The 7,875-nt window shown below is 37.9% G+C and overlaps 1 pseudogene; it reads left to right on the top strand.

Annotated features, from left to right (window-relative positions):
* The first annotated feature begins 293 nt into the window (after nt 1–293).
* On the top strand, nt 294–799 carry LOC118623572 (annotated as a pseudogene).
* The last annotated feature ends 7,076 nt before the right edge of the window (nt 800–7,875 follow it).

The following is a 7,875-nucleotide window of genomic DNA, read 5'->3' as shown; positions in this document are numbered from 1 at the left end:
TTTTATTTCCATCATAATAAAAACAGTGCAACTGCAACAATGACTGGCCACTGACTCCCTCACCTTGGGATGCAATAGGGAGTGGTGGGGACTGTGGCCCGCGCTGCCACATGACAAACTATATTCTGTGAGAAGGTAGGCCCAGTGTTCTCAGCTCTATTGGTTTTCAGAAGCTGGAAACCCAGATTTTTTAAAAATAAAAATCTTTAAATGTCCCAATTTTAAAATGTTTGCAACTAGGTCTGGACATTTTGTCCCTGCTAGTGGTGGCCACATTGCTTTTCGGTAGAGGCATGAAGTTGGCACCTGTGGCTTCTGGCTGGGTTGAACCATGCTTTCAGCAGAAGCAGGGGAGCCGAGCCAGAGCCTCATCCTGTACAGTGGTAGCAGTTGGACTGACCATTGTTGCTGCAGGATTTACAGGCCATTATGGTTTTGTTTTTGTTTTGTTTTTTTTTTTGCAAGCCATGCAGCATATGGAGCCTCAAGTCAAACAAGTTTTTCAAATTCTACCAAAATCTGTAATACTTACTAAACATTTTTGCTAATTCTTTACTGCTTGTATATGAAGCCTAGAATTACGCTGAAGAGGGCCTTCGGTGGTGACTACTACAAAATGACAAAAAGGGAAGCCGCATTAATACTAGACTAAACTCTACTGCCAATAAAGGAAAAATAAGAGATGCTCATCGACAAATTATGCTTTTAAATCACCCATACAAGGGAGCATCTCTTTATACAGCAGCCAAAATCAATGAAGCTAAATAAAGATTTACTAGAAAGTCAAGCTAAAAAATGAAGTAAATGTATGATAAACATTAAGTTATTAGTTTATGTATATGAGTACCAGCTTTTTATAATAAAACACCCCAAAGCTGTAAATTTCAAAAATGATTTAGCAAAAACTAAATCAAAGCCTTGGTATCAGTTTCTTGTTTAAATTTGAAGATTTTTAAATCAGATTATATAATATTTGGATATTTTTTTTTTTTTTTTTTTTTTTTTTTTATCCTCACCCGAGGACATTTTTCCATTTTTTGTTCAGGTAGAGTGGGAGGGAGAGAGAGGAAGAGAGAGAGAAACATCGATGTGAAGGGACACATCGAGTGGCTGCCACCCGCACGACCAACCAGGGCCGGGGACAAACTGCAACCGAGGTACATGCCCTTAGCGGGAACCGAACCCGGGTCTCTCTGGACCGCAGGCTGACGCTCTAACCGCTGAGCCAAACCGGCCAGGGCTAATATTTGGATATTAATGTTCAATAATCATGGATAAACATCATTTGAGTAGAAATATTATTCATTACTCATGTAGCAAATAACTTGGCACTTACTTCAAGGCAAAGTGAACATGGCAGTCACCGCTCTCAAGGAACCTCAATCTAATGGGAAACTGTTAAACTGGTACTTAATGTACAATGTGAGCAGTAAATAAATAAATAAATAAATGTCTGCGACAGATTCAAACATTTTAAAGCATGTGTGGGAGAAACAATATATCTGAAGGCCAGGTTCAGCCCACACACCCAAGATCTACCAACCCCCTGGTCTTTAGGACTCAGGATGTGCAGTATTTAACTCAGAGTCCCTCCAAATTAGTGCAGGGCCTAGTACAGGAAAAGCACTTGATAAATTTTTGATACATTTTTTAAGAATAACAGCTGATATTAATTTAATACTCACTGTGAATCAAGCACCTAAGCGCTTTACTTTTATTATCTCATGTCATCCTCACAGGCTTATGAAGTAGGTCGACTTGCTGAAGGTTACAGAGCTAAGAAGCCAGGGAGGCAGGTCTGTCTGATTTCAGAGGAGAACCTCCCACTCGGAAGCCAGTAGGGAATAGTGGTTAAGATCATATTCTTTGGTTTTAAATTTCAGATTAGTCATTTTCTACTTGCCATCTTGGGAAATTACGTATCCCTAAGCCTCCATATTTCAATCTGTAAATTGGGGATAAAAGGAAGTAACTACTCCTAGGGCTGTTGTAAGGGTGAAATGAAATTAAAAGGCACAGAAGAGCTCATCAACAAATACTAACTATTCTTATTGTCCTAGTATTTCCCCCCTTGGAGTTATTAAACCGTAGCCATCCATACACACTGTAGTTCCTTGCTCCACAAACAGGCATATTCTGGTGGAATATCTTGTTACTAGAGAAAAGACAAGGGAGTCACTTCAGGCATCAGATGGCTGCCTTCTGGAGCCAGCAGCACACTTGATAAGAATAAAAATGATCAAAACAAGTGACCGTGTTCAGGGCAAGGGGCAAATTGTTCCCCTGCCAGGCTGTTCAATAGAAAAAGGAATAGTTATCTGAGGTCTAAAGCTTCATCCCCACTGGAGCCTTGTGTTTCAAATCCCCTTAAAGTTAGAGCCAACTTTCAAAAAGAATAATTAAATCTGGAAAGAAACGGGGTCAGCAGGTCTCGAGTGCTTTTAAACAGGAAGTCTCAGAGCTGGAAGAGGAAAGTAGCTGACCCCAAAGCTGCGTTCCTAGTATCAACCAAAGAATTGCTCAGTCCCAGGAACAGGATATAAGAGCACATTTCACCAAATACAAGTTGATGTTCACTTTAAGTCATTACAGTAAAAAAATCGATTCTACTCATAAAATGACATGTATCAGAACATTTGTGGCTTAATAAAAATTAGTTATATTTAGTAATCATATAAAAACATAGATTGCATTTGTGATAACAAAGAAATGAAATGCCTAAGAATCAATATCCTGAGAGATGTGTACAATCTATTTAAAGAAAACTTCAAAATGTTATTGAAAGATATGAAAGATTTTAATAAGTCAAAACCTAAATAGTGTTCCTGAGACATAACATTGTAAAGATATCAACTCTCTAAGCTAATTTATGATCAAGTCAATGACAATCAATATTTCTACAGACTTTTTTAAAAGAACTAAAAAATAATAATTCTAAAGCTCATTTGGGGAAAAAAATGAATAAAGCAATACTAAATCACACTTTTTATTCACTTATTCATTTTATAAATTTTGCATTTTACTTGACTTTGTTTTTAGAGCTTTATTAAGATATAATTTACATTCCATAAAATTCACCTATTTAAAGTGTACAGATCAATAGTTTTTAGTATATTCACAGAGTTGTACCACCATCCACACTATATAATTTTTCAACACTCCAAAAAGAAACCGTATACCCACTAGCAGTCACTCATCTTTCTTATCCCCTACCCCCACCCAACCTAGTCCCAGGTAATTATTAATCTATTTTTTGTCTCTATGAATTTGTCTATTCTGAAAATTTTATATAAATGGAATGATATAATACCTGGCCTTTTGTGGCTGGCTCCTTTCACTTAGCTTAATGTTTTCAAAGCTTCTGTAGTAAAGAATTTAACCTTGCCCAAACAGAGATCTGGCCTTTGTCCTCAGCTTCTGGGAAGTAATCTCTAAGCTCTTGAAATGTCATTCCTAATAGGAGTGTCTTTGATTGCCTTGGAGCCTTGGATCACCAGGTAGTCTTTTAAAAAAAATTTTTTAAATTGATTTTTAGAAAGAGAGGAAAGGAGAGGGAGAGAGAAACATCAATATGATCAAGCCCACAACCTGGGCATGTGTCCTGACCGGGAATTGAACTGGCAACCTTTCGGTGCACAGGACAATGCCCAACCAACTGAGCCACACCAGCCAGGGCCAGTAGTCTTAAAAATATGATTTAGGATGGCAGCTGACCACATCAAATAGCCTTAGGGTGGGGGCTGGCCAGAAAGCCCAGCAATGTGATTTAGCATGGGGGCTATACGTCACACAGAATCAGTAAATGTCTGGAGGGGTTGGAGACTGAGATCAGCCACGTAGACAGACATGAAGATTCAATAAAAACTATGGACACAGAGCCCTGGCCGGTTTGGCTCAGCGGTTAGAATGCCAGCCCTTGGACCAATGATTCTTGGGTTCGATTCTGGTCAAGGGCACGTACCTCAGTTGTGGTTCGTCCCTGACCCTGTTTAGGTTGTGCGGGAGGCAACCAGTTGATGTGGCTCTATCACATCGATGGTTCTCTCTGTCTCTCTCTTTCCCTCCCTCCCACTCTATCTGATAATAAGTAGAAAAATATCCTCAGGTGAGGAAGAAAAACAAAACCAAACAAACAAAAACTATGGATATGAAGGCTTGAGTGCGCTTCCCTGGTTGGCAATACTCCATGTATATTTTCACACATCATGCTGGGAAAGTAATGCTGTCCTGGCTACGCAGGGAGAGGACAACTAGATGCTCCATGTGCTTCTTAGGTGATTTTAATCTATATCCTTTTCCTGTAATAAACCATGAAAATAACACCTTTCAGTGAGTTCTATGTGTCCTTCTAATGTTATCAAACCTAAGAGTGGCTTTAGGAATCCTCAAACTTGCAAATGGTTTTAGAAGTTGAAGGTAAACTTTTTTGGACTGCTTGTTTCAACTTTGCAAGTTTACTAAACTTGTTCAAGGTTCATTCGTGTTTTAGCATGTATCAGTACTACATTCCTCTTTATTACCAAATAATATCACATTTTGTTTATCCATAATCAGTTGATAGACATTTGGGTTGTTTCTACTCTTGAGTTAATGTGAATGCAGCTATGAACATTTGTGCACAAGTATTTGTGTGGACATATGCTTCAATTCTCTTAGGTATATACATAGGAGTGGAATTGCTAGATCACATGGTAATTCTACAACCTTTTGAGGAATTGCCAAACTGTTTTCCAAAGTGGCTACACCATTTTGCAATACCACCAGCAATGTATGAGGGTTCCAATTTCTCCACACCCTCATCAATACTTGTTACTGTCTGTCTTTTTTATTTTAGCTATCCTAGTGACTATAAATTAGTATCTCTTCGCTTTTATTTGCACTTCCCTAATTGCTAATGATGTTGAGCAACTTTTCATGTGATTATTAGCCATTTATATATCGTCTTTGAATAAACATCTATTCAAATTCTATGTCATTCTTTTAATTGTATTATTTGTCTTTTTGTTGTTGAATTGTTTTTTAATATATTCCAGCTATACGTTCCTTATTAGATATAATTTGAAAATACTATCTTCTGTAGGTTATCTTTTCTTTTTTTGTTTTTAAATCCTCACCCAGGGATATTTTTTCATTTATCTTCAGACAGAGTAGGAAGGAGGGAGTAAAAGAGAGAGAGAAACATCAAAGTGAGAGAGACACATCAATTGGCTGCCTCCCACACGACCCCGATGAGGGCCAGGGACCGAACCACAACTGAGCGGAATCGAACCCATGATTGTTTGGTCCTCGGGCCAATGCTCTAACCTCTGAGCCAAACTGGCCAAGGCTTCACTATCTTGATAGTGTCATTCGAAACACAAACATCTTTAATTTTTATGAAGTCCAATTCTATTTTCTTTTGTTACCATCTCATGCTTTTGATGTCATATTTTAAAATCCTTTGCCAAATTCAAGATCATAAATAATTACCCCTGTGCTTTCTTCTAAGAGTTTTATAGGTTTAAAAAAAAATTTTTTTTTTTTACTTGAGAGAGAAAGAAACACTGATCTGTTCCACTTATTTGTGTATTTATTGGTTGATTCTTCTATGTGCCCCTGACCAGGGATCAAACCTGCAACCTTGGTGTATCAGGATGACACGCTAACCAACAGAGCTAACTTGGCCAGGGCTAGGAGTTTTATAGTTTTAACTGTTACATTTAGGTCTTTAACCTATTTTGGGTTAATTTTTATACCATAGCAGCACCATTGTCAAAATTCAGTTGACCACAGACATGTGGATTTATTTCTGGACTGTCAGTTTTATTCCTTTGATCCATTATGTCTATCTTCATGCCAGTACTGCACTGTCTTGATTACTGTAGCTTTGTAGTAGGTTCTGAAATTGGGAAATGTGAGTTGTCTAACTTTGCTTTTCTTACTTAAATTTTTCTTATAAAAATTTTCATACATATATATAAAAAGTTGAAACACCTATACAGTGCCACTCCCCCATCTAGGTTCAACAGTTAACATTTTGTTATATTTACTTTCTCACTCTCTCCCTTTTATCTCCCTCTCTCTTCACCTCACTATAAACACACACACACCCTCTCACACCTTTCTGTTGTTATTGAGTTAAACAATTGGAAAGCAAGTTGCATACATTTAATCCCCAAACCCTTTGGCATACATTTCCTAAGAATAAGGACATTAGTCTTACTTTTTTCTACATAATCACAATGTCATTAATGCTCCAAAGAAAACTTCATAATGTAGTCTACTACGTGTCCATATTCAAATTTCTCCAAATGTCCCCAAGAATATCTTTTATAGATTTTTACCAACTGAACCAGAATCCAATCAAGCTTTTCACTCATTGCATTTGGTATCTTTTCATTTATTCTATTACTTTTTGTTTTTCTTTATAACACTGATTTCAAAGAGTCTAGGCCAGTTATCCTGTAGAATGTCTCACATTCTAGATTTTTCTAATTGTTTCCTTGTGCTGTTTATCTTCTTCCTATATCTCCTAAATTACATATGAAGTAATGGAAGCACCTAATGCTAGATTGTCCCTCTATTCAAAATACTAAAGTGATGACAGCCAGATCTCTCCATTATAAAAGTACACTTTTTCTTCTGCAGTTACTAAGTAATCTGCAAGTCTAACCATTTTAATTTTTTTTTTCTTTATTGATTTTAGAAAGAGAAGAAGGGAGAAGGAGAGAGAGATAGAAACATCAATGAGAGAGAACGTCAGTTGGCCACCTCCTGCATGCCCCCTAACTGGGGATTTGGCCCACAACCTGGGTATATGCCCTGACCAGGAATCCAACTGGCGACTTCTTGGTGCATGGGTTGATGTTCAACCACTGAGCCACACTGGCCGGGCTGTAAGTCCAACCTTTTAAGCTATACTTTAATAGAAACCAACACAATGCTTTTATTTTATATTTTTAAAGATTGTGAAGGCAAATGAAAGTCTTCTAATAAGGAGGAACAGTGAGGTGGGACAGTGCCACTTTTCACCAGAGAATGAATTTAAATGAAGCAGCGGCTCTGGCCAGTGTGGCTCAGTTGGTTGAGCATCGTCCCATGCACCAAAAGGTTACCATTTCCATTCCCTGTCAGAGCACATGCTGGGGGTTGCAGGCTCAATTCCCAGTAGGGGGTGTGCAGGAGGCAGTCGATTGATATTTCTCTTTCACATCAATGTTTCTCTCTCTCAAATCAATAAGAGAATAAAAAAAATTTGGTAAATAAGTAAAGCAGCAATAACTAAAGCATAATGGCATCAGAGCATAAAACACTGGCATTGCAATAAATAAAAACACACATCATACGGGAGAAAAGAATGTTAGTTGGAAGATACACTAGAAATAAAATTGAGTTTAATTGCCGCACTTTACTACAAAATCTGAAATTCAAGAAGCTTAATAAATGTTGTTAAGGCCAATTAAATTAAGGCCAGGAAATAATAATTACTTTTTGAGTGCTTACTCTAGCTGGATATTGTTCTAAGCACTTTACATGATTAACTCATTTAATTATCCCAACAACTTTATGAGACTAGATTATACTTACTTTCCCCATTTTTTTGGCCAGTGAGAAAACTGAGAGAGAAGTTAGGTGACGTGCTCAGGATGCACAACTAGTAAATTAGGGAACTGAGAAGGGAACCCAGGAAAACTGAGTCCAGAATCCGTTTAATTACTGCACCCTATTACTACTAATGTCACCTGTGGGTACAGAGCCACACCTAGTTAGGAATCAAGTTAGACCCCAGGTTCTGTGAGGACAAATCCCTCCCTTTTTCTGGAATACCAAAAGTAGGGTCAATGGATTGCTCCTCGCAACCCGGAGCAGCACCAATTCTGGCCTGCACTGGACTCT

This window comes from Molossus molossus, unplaced genomic scaffold, assembly GCF_014108415.1.
Source record: "Molossus molossus isolate mMolMol1 unplaced genomic scaffold, mMolMol1.p scaffold_m16_p_1, whole genome shotgun sequence".
NCBI classification, from domain to species: domain Eukaryota; kingdom Metazoa; phylum Chordata; class Mammalia; order Chiroptera; family Molossidae; genus Molossus; species Molossus molossus.
Note: the sequence above shows the minus strand (reverse complement) of the source record. Positions and strands in the feature narration are given on the sequence as shown.